General features: G+C 40.3%; 2 protein-coding genes and 1 long non-coding RNA gene across 6 annotated transcripts in view; 2 read left to right on the top strand and 1 right to left on the bottom strand.

Annotated features, from left to right (window-relative positions):
- Positions 1-6,369, bottom strand: part of LOC128630173 (uncharacterized) — a 135,800-nt gene extending 129,431 nt beyond the window's left edge. The window contains exon 1 of the long non-coding RNA XR_008394525.1: positions 6,360-6,369. This is a non-coding gene — a long non-coding RNA (uncharacterized LOC128630173). The remainder of the gene's footprint in view (positions 1-6,359) is intronic.
- LOC128630122 (NACHT, LRR and PYD domains-containing protein 12) overlaps positions 1-13,133 on the top strand; it is a 462,144-nt gene that overhangs the window by 168,543 nt on the left and 280,468 nt on the right. The gene's annotated exons all lie outside the window — the stretch shown is intronic.
- LOC108261659 (E3 ubiquitin-protein ligase UBR2) overlaps positions 1-13,133 on the top strand; it is a 171,795-nt gene that overhangs the window by 150,242 nt on the left and 8,420 nt on the right. The window lies entirely within an intron of this gene.

Below are 13,133 nucleotides of genomic sequence, written 5' to 3'. Positions count from 1 at the left end.
TAATCTCTTCACAGAACATGACATGAATGAAGTTGTTACTTCTATCATGCAGTTCCACTGCAGTGGCTTAGTAGGTGGCTTTGTACTCTACCTATTTGCATTAAAGGAATTAGATATAATTTTATATTAACAATATTTTCCCCTTCACATATTGAAGCCATGGATTTCTAATAATCTGGCAATTATATGAGTGTACGATATTGACCCATAGAGTAGATACAAGTAAAAAGCAGATGCAGTTTGTCAACTTTGCTCATTTATTTATCATCAGTAACCACTTCATCCTGCTCAGGATTGAGGAGGATCCAGAGTTTATCCAGGATTAATGGGCAGGAGGCAAGAATATATCTTACATCAGTCCATCACAGGAGACCACGGACACACACAGACACAGAATCACAGACTCATTCACACCCTGGGGCAAGATAGCATAGGAGATCCACCAACCAGTAGGTCTATGTGTGGTGGGAGAAAACCTGGAGGAATCCTGCACAGACGCAGGGAGAAACTGCAGTTCCACATAAACAGTATCCTGAGCTCAGGATCGAATCAGGGAACATGGAGCTGTGAGGTAAACTGGTCTACATGAACCATACTCATACACAATATATGGTAAATCCACTTGGAGGAAGGAGTGGGGATGATTCATTCATTAATAATTATTAGGGCTGCAACTAACCATTATTTTCATAATCGATTAGTTGGCCGATTATTTTTTTTGATTAATCGGATGGGGTCGGGGCAAACTTTCAGTACCATTTCATCTTATTTGAAATAAAATCCACAAACTGAGTGTTACTTCAGACTAAAACTTTACACAAGTGTTTGTCCAAAACAGAAAAGAACCCAATACACACACACACACACACACACACACACACACACACACCAGAATGTATATTATTAATTAGGACTGTAGTTTAATTCAGTGCTTTTTGTGCAGCCATGAAAATAATGGATAAATACTATAAAATAAATATAAAATTTTGTGTTTGAATTAGACATTACAGATCTTACTCGCTCTACACTCTGTATCAGCGCGTCTACACCACGCGTGATCGCAACGCGGCCTCATTACTAACACATCACTTCCGTTATAATAAACAACAGAATTTACACTGCAAGTGTGCCGATACAGTAATGAATGACAACAGTAAGCATTTTTGTTGGGAGGTCACACCTCAATAATTTTGCGATCGTCAGTGTGCTGCAGCCCCCTGATAGGCATTTTACAATTTCTGACCTTTTTTTTTTGGCCCATTTTCCTGAATTGGAGAAGATAATAATTATGCAAACCTTATATAGGATGTTAGTCACTTTAAGGTGTAGTGTTTATATGTGGTGTTCTCCCAACAGGTTATTTTGTAGACCTTGAATTTGTTTGATAACGAGCTTTGCTTTCATTGGTTGGCTTAAAGGAGGGCGGGATCATGAGTATTCTACTTTTTTCCCCTTCTTCGCACTCTTTTTGATTATACTGTTCTATCTGCTTTTCATGCACAAGTATGTCCCTGTACTATTAAGGGGAAAAAGTGCATGTGCAAGGAGATGTACTACAAATATAATCTAGAATATAAACTTACACACATTTTTAACCAGACAACACCACAGGCTGTCAAAATGGCTGACGTGGCCAGTTTTATCCATGTTGGGCAGAAGGATAGACTGTTATCGTAACCATAGTGCAAAGTGTGAATGAGCGAGCAAAAAAACACTGATAAGACCGATTTGAAAACTTTCCAGGCTGATATTCTAACGAGCACGCTTGACCTTTGTTGATGTGAAACTCTCAGCCTGCTATGGTACTATTTGATGATATCTTTTCATGTGACAACACTGAAGAAATGATACTGTGCTACAATGTAAAGTGTACAGCTTGTGGAACAGTGTAAATTTGCTGTCCCCTCAAAATAACTCAACACACAGCCATTAATGTCTAAACCGCTGGCAACAAAAGTGAGTACACCCCTAAGTGAAAATGTCATTTTACAGTTCAACAAACTCTCCTCCAGCCCCCCAGTGCTGAGCCACCCACAGAAGACAACGTGGTGTAACCTGTGATACATCTCCCAGCCTGAAGAGGGAGCACTGCTCAACGCATACATGCTCTCAGTGGGGGGAGGGGAGGGACATCTGCTTTGTGACTAAGTCAAACTTTCTGTGAATATTTAACTGTTTGTCCTCATTCTCACTAATACGACTGTTTACAATATTATTCCTGTGAAGTTGGAAACTGTGCAGAGGTTTAATGTGTTTCTAATTGAAAGTACAAACTCTGAGACAAACTATTCATGCATTAGTGCTGCTCCAGCTTTTTAGTGTCCATCACACTTTTGTGTGAAAGCATCGCTGTGTGCACCATTAATCCAGAGTCTGGGATTAGATTATCCACATCATGTTCAAATAAATATTTCTGTAGGAAACGCTTTAGAGCAGGGAAGCCTTACTGTGGTCCTGTAAGACTACAGTCCAGTACAGTTTGGGAATTTTCCTGAATCACACCCGATTTAAGTCCTCGGGTCATTAGGTAGGAGTGTTAGATGAGAAATCATCACACTGTGCATGATCACAGGAATTCAGGACCAGAGCCAGGCTCCCCTGATTTATAAATTAATTGTTGATGACCTTAAAGTAATTCCCAGTGAAGATTTATCATCTTTTTACAAGCATCCTTTTCACATTTAAGAAAAATAGAAATCGCAGTGATTTGTACATTTGTGCTCTGCATTTCTTTCAGAGACGTGGGACTGAATTGTCGTGTATATAGGCAGTTTTTTTGTGCTCTGAAATTGACCGGACTTTTGAGAAGATAGCTGCTCATGGTTTAATTCACTTTTAAAAAGGGACTGACAATATGAAGTGAACGTACGTGTATCAAAAGGTGGTTGTGTTGAAGAAACCTTGTTGACCAATCTTTGCTCTGTCTGTGTGTGTGTGTGTTTACTGGTACAACAGTGGTAGTAGATTTTCAGAGCCGAGCTTACAGTAACGAAGACGCTCAAGTGTACTTGTTTGGAAGATGTAGAAACTCAAGTCTTACATGTTAGCACAAACATGTCTTTTTCCTTTATTAGGGAATTTGTGATTTTGGACATTTTTGAAAGATATCATGCCTGTGAAATGTGCTTTGCGTGTTATTCATGTTCAACTGGTTGTATCGGTGTATCTTTATATACGCTTGTAGCAGTGCAGCTACAGTACAATAGATTTCGTTAGCAGTCATATCAATGGTCATATGAAGTGTTTGGGCTTAGATTTGTGTCTTTTTGAATCATTTACACTCTATGGCACCTTTTTACGGTCTTGCTGTATGGGCTGTGTTCCAATTGATCCGTGTTTGATCATTTCCTCTCTTCGCTCAAACATTGTGTTTGAGAAGGCCTTCTTAGTTGAATGGTTGTTTTCCTCAGCTCTGGATTTAGCTGTAGGGCCCAGAGGTTTTTGGAGTTTGAAGAGGAGGCAATAAAAGATTTGGAACACAGCCCTGTTTTCCTTTCCGAGGTTCCCCGGCGTTTTTCCGTCACCCGTCACCTCCTAACCGAGCTCAATTCTGCTGCAGTTTTTTAGCCACAAGCTGCTGGTGCTTGACTTCTGAGGCCTTATCCTGTTAAGCGGCCGCACTATGGCAAAAAGGAGAGTTCAGTATGCTGACTGTATGAGCTTCAGTTGAATGTGTATGTGGTCGAACTCTTGGTAGGACTGTCCAGTATATTACAGACGAACACAGACGAAAACATCCACAATGCCTCTACTAAATATTGTTGAATGTCCGCTCGTATGCAACTCTCCAACAGTGTCACGTCCTATCGAGAGTTTCAGTCGATGTTTATAATCTAACCCAATGAGATTTTTTTACTCTGGTGTAATTTTCTTGACCACTTTAACGCAGCATCTCTGGTGTTACTTTTGTCAAAAATGTAGAACACCAGAGACGAGGCAATGACGACGTGATCTCATTCCTTCGTGTGTTTTTGCCTCAGATTCTGGCGACTGTTCAGACTCGGTTTGCAGCGAAATTTCAAATTCACAAATGCCTTGAACAACGTACATTTTCAACAATCCGTTTAAATCGACTGGTCCATTTCCGCTGCACGGTGGATTTGAAGGATGCACTGTGATCAGTGTGGCGACGTCTGGGAATCGAGTTTCTGAAAAGGCCACGAGTTGGAGGTTACATTTAGTTTCTAAGGACATCTGGGCTCTTGGTGTCTTTTGGATAGGAACTGCAAAACTTTTTCTATAAGGGTGAAAACAGATGCATGCTTAGATTCTTCAGCTGTAGACAGTTTATCTTGCTTACTGCATTGACGTATGAAGTTTGGACGGGTTCTGTAGAAAGAGATTAACATGAAAGGAGAAAATAAAATAAAAACAAGACTGAAAGTGACTTTGTCTTGGATTGTTTTATTCATTTTTTTCCATTGGGATGTCAGAAGCTTCTTCAACTTGGCCACAAGTCTAACAAAGTCAGGTACATTGTCAAGTATTGCCCCAAAATACCTCTATGGTAGATAGATGTGCTCACTGATCACTTGTACATGTGCTCATTCATACAATTATCCAATCAGCCAATCATATGGCAACACCACAGTGTACAGCATCAAGCAGGATCAGATGAAGAGCTTCAGTCAATATTCACATCAAACACCAGAATGTAATCCAGTTATTTTATCCGTGGCATGGTTGTAGATTCTAAATGGTCTGGTTTGAGTATTCCAGAAACTGCGGCTCTCCTAGGATTTCCACACACACATACTTGTGTGAAAAACATCCGGTAAGTGGCAGTTCTCGGGGTGTTGTTGACGAAAGGAGAATGGCCAGACTGGGTCAAGTTAATAGGACGGCCATGGTAACATCAAATAACCTCTCTTTACATACATGGTGAGCAGAAAAGCATCTCAGGATGCACAGCATGCCAAACCTTGAGAACAGTAGAAAACCTCATTGGATTCCACCCGTGTCACCCAATAACAGCAATGTGAGACTACACAGACTGGAAAAAGAGCCAGTTATTCGAGTCTTCAATAGTCCCGTTTCGGTGACCCATTTCGGTAACATCCCATTTCGGTAACATCAACACAACGTCCCCGTACGTTGTGCTGATGTTACATGCTTTCAAAAAAAGAAATGAAAAGTTTTTCAGTGTTCATTAAATCACATATTCCATCGATCTTACACAGGGTCACCCTGGAGTCTATCTCAGGGGACTCGGGGCACAAGGCGGGGCCACCGTGGATGAGGTGTAAGCCCATCATACACCTATTCACACACCGGACAATTTACAACGCATGTCTTTGGACTAGGGGAGGACACCTGAGTACAACCTGGGGGTGTGAAGCAAAGAAGCTAACTACAAAGCCACTGCGCCGACCTTGATACTCCAAAAACTGTATTTTTATTACAGCCTCTCTTTAAACTTGATTTTGCCCATTTTCTAAAATGTAAAAGCGTAAATACAGAAACGTTTACAGGATTATAAAGGATTATTGACTGGTTTAACTGCAGTTAATATTTTTGCAGTCTTCTTTGAGGGTTACACATTTGGCTCCCTTAAACAGTACGAATCTCCCCATGCTCTTCAGCAAAAAACTAAACAAATAAACCAAAATAAAAACACCTTTATCCAGCACAACACGTGAAGAAACCAGTAACTTCCGGGTCATAGTCAATCGAAAAAAATGAATAAAATGTTCAAATGAAACCTGGGCATTTGACCCGTTTTCTAATCGCTTATTTTTAACTTGAGCGTGAGATTGAAAGAACGGAAAACGACTTTTTTTTTCTCTCTGTTTCGTTTTGGATCTGTAAATGAATAATAAAATAACAAGCCATTTTTCCATTTTCGGATAAGTGGACAATTGAATATGAAAAGAACGAATGATATGATACACGGATTATATTAATTCAATGGTGTCGAAATTTCATTTCCAAATTCAATGGATTTTCACATTCAGATCTTTGTCTCTGTTTTGCTTCCCTATCAGTAACGACATTTTTCATTACCAGTTTGATTTATTCAAACGATACCGGTGAAAAGTCCACGAGGCAGGAAAGGCCGTACAACTCAACATTTTAACACCTTCATACAAAAACATGACAAATTGACCGTTTATTCAGTGCTTCCATATATTAGCAAGGTGAAAGGCAGGTCTGTGAGAAATGAATAATACTGACATAACTATCACGCTTCAGTGTGATGACAGAGCGGACATAAAATGGAAAGTAACTAATAAAATACAAAAATAGATGGATGATTCACTTTGGGGGGAAAAACAAACAAAAACCTTCAAGTAGCTAAAAACTGTATTGAAATGTTAAAAGATGAAAGGGAGTTGGCACAGAGGAGCAAATGAGGCCACAGGGAAAGATGAACATGACGTGTAAGGACAAATATATGAATACTTCTCTTTTTTACATATTTACAGGTCAAATACTAGATCGTAAATACTATGAGTTCATGCTGCAGACATGCTGACTATCATTCCAAGATCCATTTTTAAGCATTAAGGATTTTTAAAATGTGACACTAGGTTACTTCTCTATAGTTAAAAAAAAATGCAAACAGGAATGTGTGTGTGTGTGTGTGTGTGTGTGTGTGTGTGCCCGCTTCATACTCATCCACTCCCTACTTGTGCCTGAGTGTATTCATTGAGTAAAGGCAGTGTATGCTCTTAAATGTATGTATGTGTGTGTGTGCGCGTGTGTATTTAGACGGCAGTGTGAAGTGGTGTACCACTATGTGAGGAGGGAGAAGTATGCTCTGAGGATGAGGAGATGGAGCAGGATGACGTGGCCTCTCTCTGGAGCTCCTCCACGTTCTTCACGCAAAAACAATAACTCTCTCAAATTCTGATGGAGCGGCATCTACATAATCAACAAAGCACACAAACATCAGTTTCGTTCTGGGACACCGATTTTCTAAATCATTACATTCGCTTTCTATTTATTTATGTATCATTATTAAAAGATCAATCATCAAGCCGGTGTAACCTTAATCTTTATCGCTAGCTGCTCCTGAAGTGTTTGGAAATCGTTTCAGCCACGTCATGTTCACTCACCGTCCACTTTATTAGGAACACCTGTACGTTCACGTAGTTTTCTAACCAGCCAATCATGAAATATACAGGAATATAGAGGAATCACAAGAAAACTCCATTTCAACACACTTAAAAAAAAAATAATCTCACAATGTTGGATTTGAGTTTGTAATGCAGTGAGCACAACCAAGGAGTGCATTTTAAAAAGAAAACTACAATGTTGTTGAAGACTGAAACCTGTACCTACAAACTAGAACTGAAAATGGAACCACTGAAGAGTCAACAGTGTCAGAGATCCTCGTGTGTCCAGTTCCACTGTGTACGGCACTTTTTATGCTTACCGACCCATTACCCCAGCTTTTGTGTTTTTTTAGCTGTGTGCTGATACAAATGGATTAGTTTTTTTAAACCAAACTTGGTGTTAAAACCCAGAAACATCTAGTAATAAAAAGTGACATTCATCATGTGTCTGAAGTGACACTGTTCAGTTATACAAGTAACTGGGTATTTTGGTATATATTGGAAGCACTATTTTTGAGCATTTCCCCAGAATTTCATAGAGTGTGGTTTGCAGTATAAGCACCTGAGGTCTCATGCGTGGGTTCCAGCGCACATAATAACCCACCCAGAGCTCCAGATGTGTGAGACTGGCCGGTGGATACAGCACCTGGTTTTTACAGTCCACATAGAACGGGTTAGTGAAGTCCTCCGGCTGACTTAATGTAGGACCGCAGTGACCGTTTTACCCTGTACTTCCTAAAAACAAAAGAGAGGAGAGAGAGAGAGAGAGAGAGAGACAGAGAGACAAGTCATGATACACTTAGACAAATTCATTTCCATTCAGAAAAATCAGACAGGCTGGAAAGCCTCCGCCCATTAGTGGAGAAATGTGGAGCGTACCTTTTCCATTCTCTCCTGCTCACTGCTGTAGAGGAATGTACCAAACAGGCAGCTGTAGGGGCGCTCCAGGATGGGGATGAGAAAAAGCTCTTTGAACTCAGAAGCAGAAGGAAACTGAAAAAAAGAACACAAACACTGGGTTTAACAGTGTATAGTAAGATGCTTAAATGTGGATCTGCACAATAACGCCTGAACAGATAATCAGTCTTTTGTTCAGTACGAAAATTATATTTAATTCTTACAATTAGAGTCCTCTTCAAAAGTATTGGAACATCAAGGCCAATTCACTTGCTTTTGCTATGTACTGAAGACATTTGGGTTTGAGATAAAAGACAAATATGAGACGATAGATCAGAATTTCAGCTTTCATTTCCTCATATTTACATCTAGACGTGTTACACAGCTTAAAATATGGCAGTTTTTTTGAAGCCATCCTATTCATTAACTGTTCAAAAATACTGGAACGAGTGACTGATGGTTTTTCTTGCTGGCCAGGTGTACCTTGTTAAATGGACTTTAAAGAATGAATAGCTCTGAATGTCTTCTCTTGGTTTGAGCCCTGGGTTTCACCTGTGGAGACAGCATTTGTTGTTAAAAAGAATAAACCGACATGGAGACCAGAGAGCTGTCTATGGGAGAAAAGCAAGCCATTTTGAAGCTGCGAAAAGAGGAAAAACCGGTCTGAGCCATTGCACAAACATGGGGCATAGCCAAAGAACAATTTGGAACAGGGCTCCAGGCAAAAAAAAATAATGTAGGAACCGTTGGCTCCTAAACCCAAAATATTTTGGCGCCAAATCAAATTTTCAGGATCCAAAATATAGTGATGTCATATGACATATGATGATATCATTGTTAAATGGCTACCTCATGCTGCCTTTTCTTTCCCCTCTGTACTGTCTGCCTTTGTTTACTCTGCCTCCCATAGTTTACACAATGTATTCTTTACATACACAATATGTGTAATGTTCAGTACATCATATTGAATCATATTACCGTAAATTCTTAAATGTCCAGTCATTTGATTATTTTTTTTCACTTTCTTACTCTACTATGTACAATTAGTTGTTTCCTGCTTATTCAGGCTCAGAGTCATATAGGCTGCATTGAATTTTATTTTCAAATCCCTCATCTCTTTCTCAGCGACTTTATCACTAGCACGTTGCACTGCTTTCACGATTGGGGTGGCACGAGGGGCAGACCTAGCAATGACACAATCCCTGGCGTTCTTATATTTTTTAATGTCAGCATGCTTCTTTACGGTTTCTTTTTTAAAATGACTCGAACTGGTAATGAACTCTGTTTTACCAGCAATATCTTGTCCTGCTTTAGCACAAATGGTGCAGTACATTTTCCCTTTGTCATAACGTAACCAGGCGAACTCTTGTAGCCAAGCTGATTTAAACTGTCTTATCGGGATGAGAGCCGCAGGGATGGGAGAAGACTCGCTGTGCTTGGCTGTCATCATCTATAAAAGATTGCACACCGATTGAAACGGGCTGGGATGACTCAAATGTCACTTGAGAACTTTCACTGGTCGAGTTGGTCTCAACATCGTGGGCATCTGATGTAGAGGAGGCAGGGTTTGGACAGGCAGGGGATGAGGAAAAGTCTGATATTTTTCTTTTCAGCTGGCTAACGTTAGTTAACTACGCAGTTAGCTAGCCTACATATAAGAGATACAGTCAAATTCCAATGAACCAAACCACATCAAACTAAATTAAACACCTTTAATAAAGTTCACTTCCAACTTTTTAACCCGATAAACGCAACATTAGACCTGTTTCTGTTCATCTATGGAAACCATACAGGAGTGCAGGCGCTAGGGCAGGTACACGCATGCGCAAGAGGGGATGTGAGTTCAGTAGCCTAACAACAAGACGTATAGTCATAGCGACCATTTTAGTCGCCATCTGGAGCCCTGTGGAATGTCCTGGAAAAGAGAGTTAGTTAATTATGATCTCTTACTTTATAACATTAAAATAAAACAATAGTTCCCTCACAAACCTCTCTTATCCCCCCCCCCCCCCCCCCCCCTAACTCTTGAAATTAATAAGACTTGCAATGTTACTGAGAAACTGGAAAGTGCAGTGTCCTCTCTGCCGTGACACTGGAGACTACTTCCATAAAACTTCCATAAATAGATAACTTATAAATCTTAACTAGATCACAATGATCATACGTTTTTTTCTTTAAGTAACATGTTTATAATATGTTTACGATTGAACTTAGACTATGTATTGTGTACGCCATACTAGACCCTGTCAATGAGCTGTTACTATAGAAACGAGAACGAGCACATCACTATAAAGCTGTAATTTCCCTTGCAGCTGGAATCAGAATCTTGCTGTTCCAGAAATGTCTCCAACGCCTTCTGACCAATCAGATTGGAGAATTCAACAGTGTTGTGGTGTAAAGCATCAGTAGCTGACCTGTCTCATCATCTGCCACACATAGTCGATGAACAAAGAGAGGGGATCGTTCCGAGTTGGCGTGATTCTCATCCCCAAGGCCGAAACATTGGTTTGATGTTGTTGTGCATGCGGAGATGCTTTTCTGCTAACCACGGTTATAAAGAGCGATTATATGAGTTACTACAGTATATCCTTCCTGGCAGCTCTGAACCAATCTGGTCACATATATATATGTGTGTGTCTGTGTGTGTGTGTGTGTGTGTGTGTGTGTGTGTGTGTGTGTGTGTGTGTGTGTGTGTGTGTGTGTATGTTTACCCTGATATACTCCAGCCAGTGAGAGTGGCATCTGTGTCAGAGTACCAGTGAAGTTCTTCTGTGGTGGGGTAGACTGACACAATTTACCCCATTTAAATGCATTTTGGAAATTGTTCCACATGGCCTTAAAGTGTGAATATTCACTGTATGCCAAATAAGTATACAATTATAAAAGATGATGCATCAGGTACAAAGTATCAGAACATCCCACAGATGCTCAATTGCTCAAAGAATTTGGTGGCAGTCAACACCTTGAACTCTGTCATGTTCCTCAAACCATTCCTGAACCATTTTTTGTAGTGTGTCAGGGAACATTATTCGGCTGAAGGAGACCACTGCCATTAGGGAATTTTGTTGCCATGAAGAGGTGTACATGGTCTGCAACAGTGTTGGGTAGGTGGTACGTGTCAAAGTATATTAACATCCACACAAAAGCCAAGACCCGAGGTTTCCCAGCAGAACATTGCCCAGAACATCACACTGCCTCTGCTAGCTTTTGCTCCCCAGTCGCATCAGTGAGCCTTGGGTGCCCTTGACCCTGTCACCAGTTCACCAGTTGTCCTTCCATGGGCCACTTTTGGTAGGTGCAAGACCTGCCGTTTTGGCAATGCTCAGACCCAGTTATCTAGACGTCACAGTTTGGCCCTTTTCAAAGTTGCTCAGATCCTTACACTTGCCCATTTTTCCCCAACCGTTCGCTTGGTGCCTGATATACCCCACCCCTTCACTGGTGCTGTTGTAACGAGATAATCAGTGTTCTTCACTTCACCTGTCAGTGGTTTTACTGTTGTAGCTGATCGGTGTATAGTTGCATTTAATGTTGTAGAATGAAAACACATTCCTGTTCTCATTTGTGTTAGCATGTTGTAACAGCTGTTCTTCCCTCACCTATTGTGTGGTGTGTTTGTTTATTTGTTTTTATTTATTTATTTTATTTAAAAAAACAAAACTTTTTATATACATATATATATAACAAAGCAAAAACGCTGCTTTTCATGTTACCGATAGGGCCACAGAAATGTCCTCTGTGCTGATGTCTTGGCTGTATCTGAAAACTTATAGCTTTACCCATGACTTTTACTGTGTTGAGACTGGAAATTCCTTTCAGAAATGCTCCATTAATGTCTCCTAACATAAACCCACTAGGACTAAGATGATTTATGTATTGTAGCACCAAACAAAGGTTTCAGTCACTTTTCTGTCTGTAGATTGTCCATCACTGTGTATGGGGCCATAGTCTTGTGTCCTTTATTCATCTCCGTAAACAGTCATCATATTAACCTGTTGGCTGGTGTTTATCAGACAGGAGCCTGTGGTTTCCTACTCTGAACGCTGTTCGAGCCATGTCGACTTCAGGAGGCCCCACTCCACCCTTCACCACCCTGTCAGTCACCCACCCAGCCAATCACATCACTCCTGTAGAGCTGCACCGACCAGAGAAACACAACACCATGAACAAGGCCTACTGGAGGTATGTTTTTCCATCAAATAAAGGACATAACTACTGGGTTTTCCAAAAGTCTCCATACATAAGGGACCATGTCTGCCAGTACCAGGTCGGTTGTGCCTTCGTCAGTGGACGTGCACTTCTCGGTTGGTCTGCAACACTTGCAGTCTTTTTGAATTTGTTAATAAGTTTGGAAACTGTGTTGTATGTTTGCTGTGTTTGCCATGTTTCCTGTTAGTCCATCGCAATCTTGCCACAGCTTCCTGATCCAGGCATGAGAATGATTTCAATACGTTCTTCTCTTGTCAAAAGCGTTCTTAAAGGCTATCTGGGGGGGGGGGGTGAAAGTATGAAAAAAAAATGTTTTTGGAAGACATTTAGGTAAAAAAAAAAGTGTTAATTTCCCCCATGTATAATTCTGCTTTGTTGCATTGGACGTCTTTGTTTTGTTATATAAGGTGTTGGCTTTATACTCCGTTATTGGCAACTTTGCATAATAACATGATTAGTGCTTTTTTCCCCTACAGTGAAATGATCGAATGCTTTAATCAGATTGCTGAAGACTCAGAGTGCCGTGTGTTCTCAGGTGCAGGGAAAATCTTCACTGCAGGTACAGCAGTATGTCATTTTTTTCCCCAGAATTAGAAATATGCTTTAATTTTTATGTGGGTTTGCAGTGCTTTTACTCTCACAGCTGTTCATTATTATAATAAGCAATGGCTCCATGTGCTATAACCACAACACTAAGTGAAGTTCATTTAACAAGCATCCTTATTCTTTCCTAGTGCAGAATGTATTACACTTCAAGTTTAGTAGTTAATAGTCTTTCTAATTAGGGATGTGCCCGGTATTCGAATACACATTTAACCTTTTGAGGTGCCATTAGTTAAGTCAAGTGGGTTTTTATTGTCATTCCTCTATATAGCTTGTATACACTGGAACAAAGTGACATTCCTTCCGGACCATGATACAACGCAGTTGTGTATTTGCACTTCATGTAGTCTTGCGTACTGTTCTGTG

The sequence above is a fragment of the Ictalurus punctatus genome, unplaced genomic scaffold, assembly GCF_001660625.3.
Source record: "Ictalurus punctatus breed USDA103 unplaced genomic scaffold, Coco_2.0 Super-Scaffold_100046, whole genome shotgun sequence".
Lineage (NCBI taxonomy): Eukaryota > Metazoa > Chordata > Actinopteri > Siluriformes > Ictaluridae > Ictalurus > Ictalurus punctatus.
The sequence above is the reverse complement of the archived record's forward strand: the minus strand, read 5'-3'. Positions and strand labels throughout refer to the sequence as shown.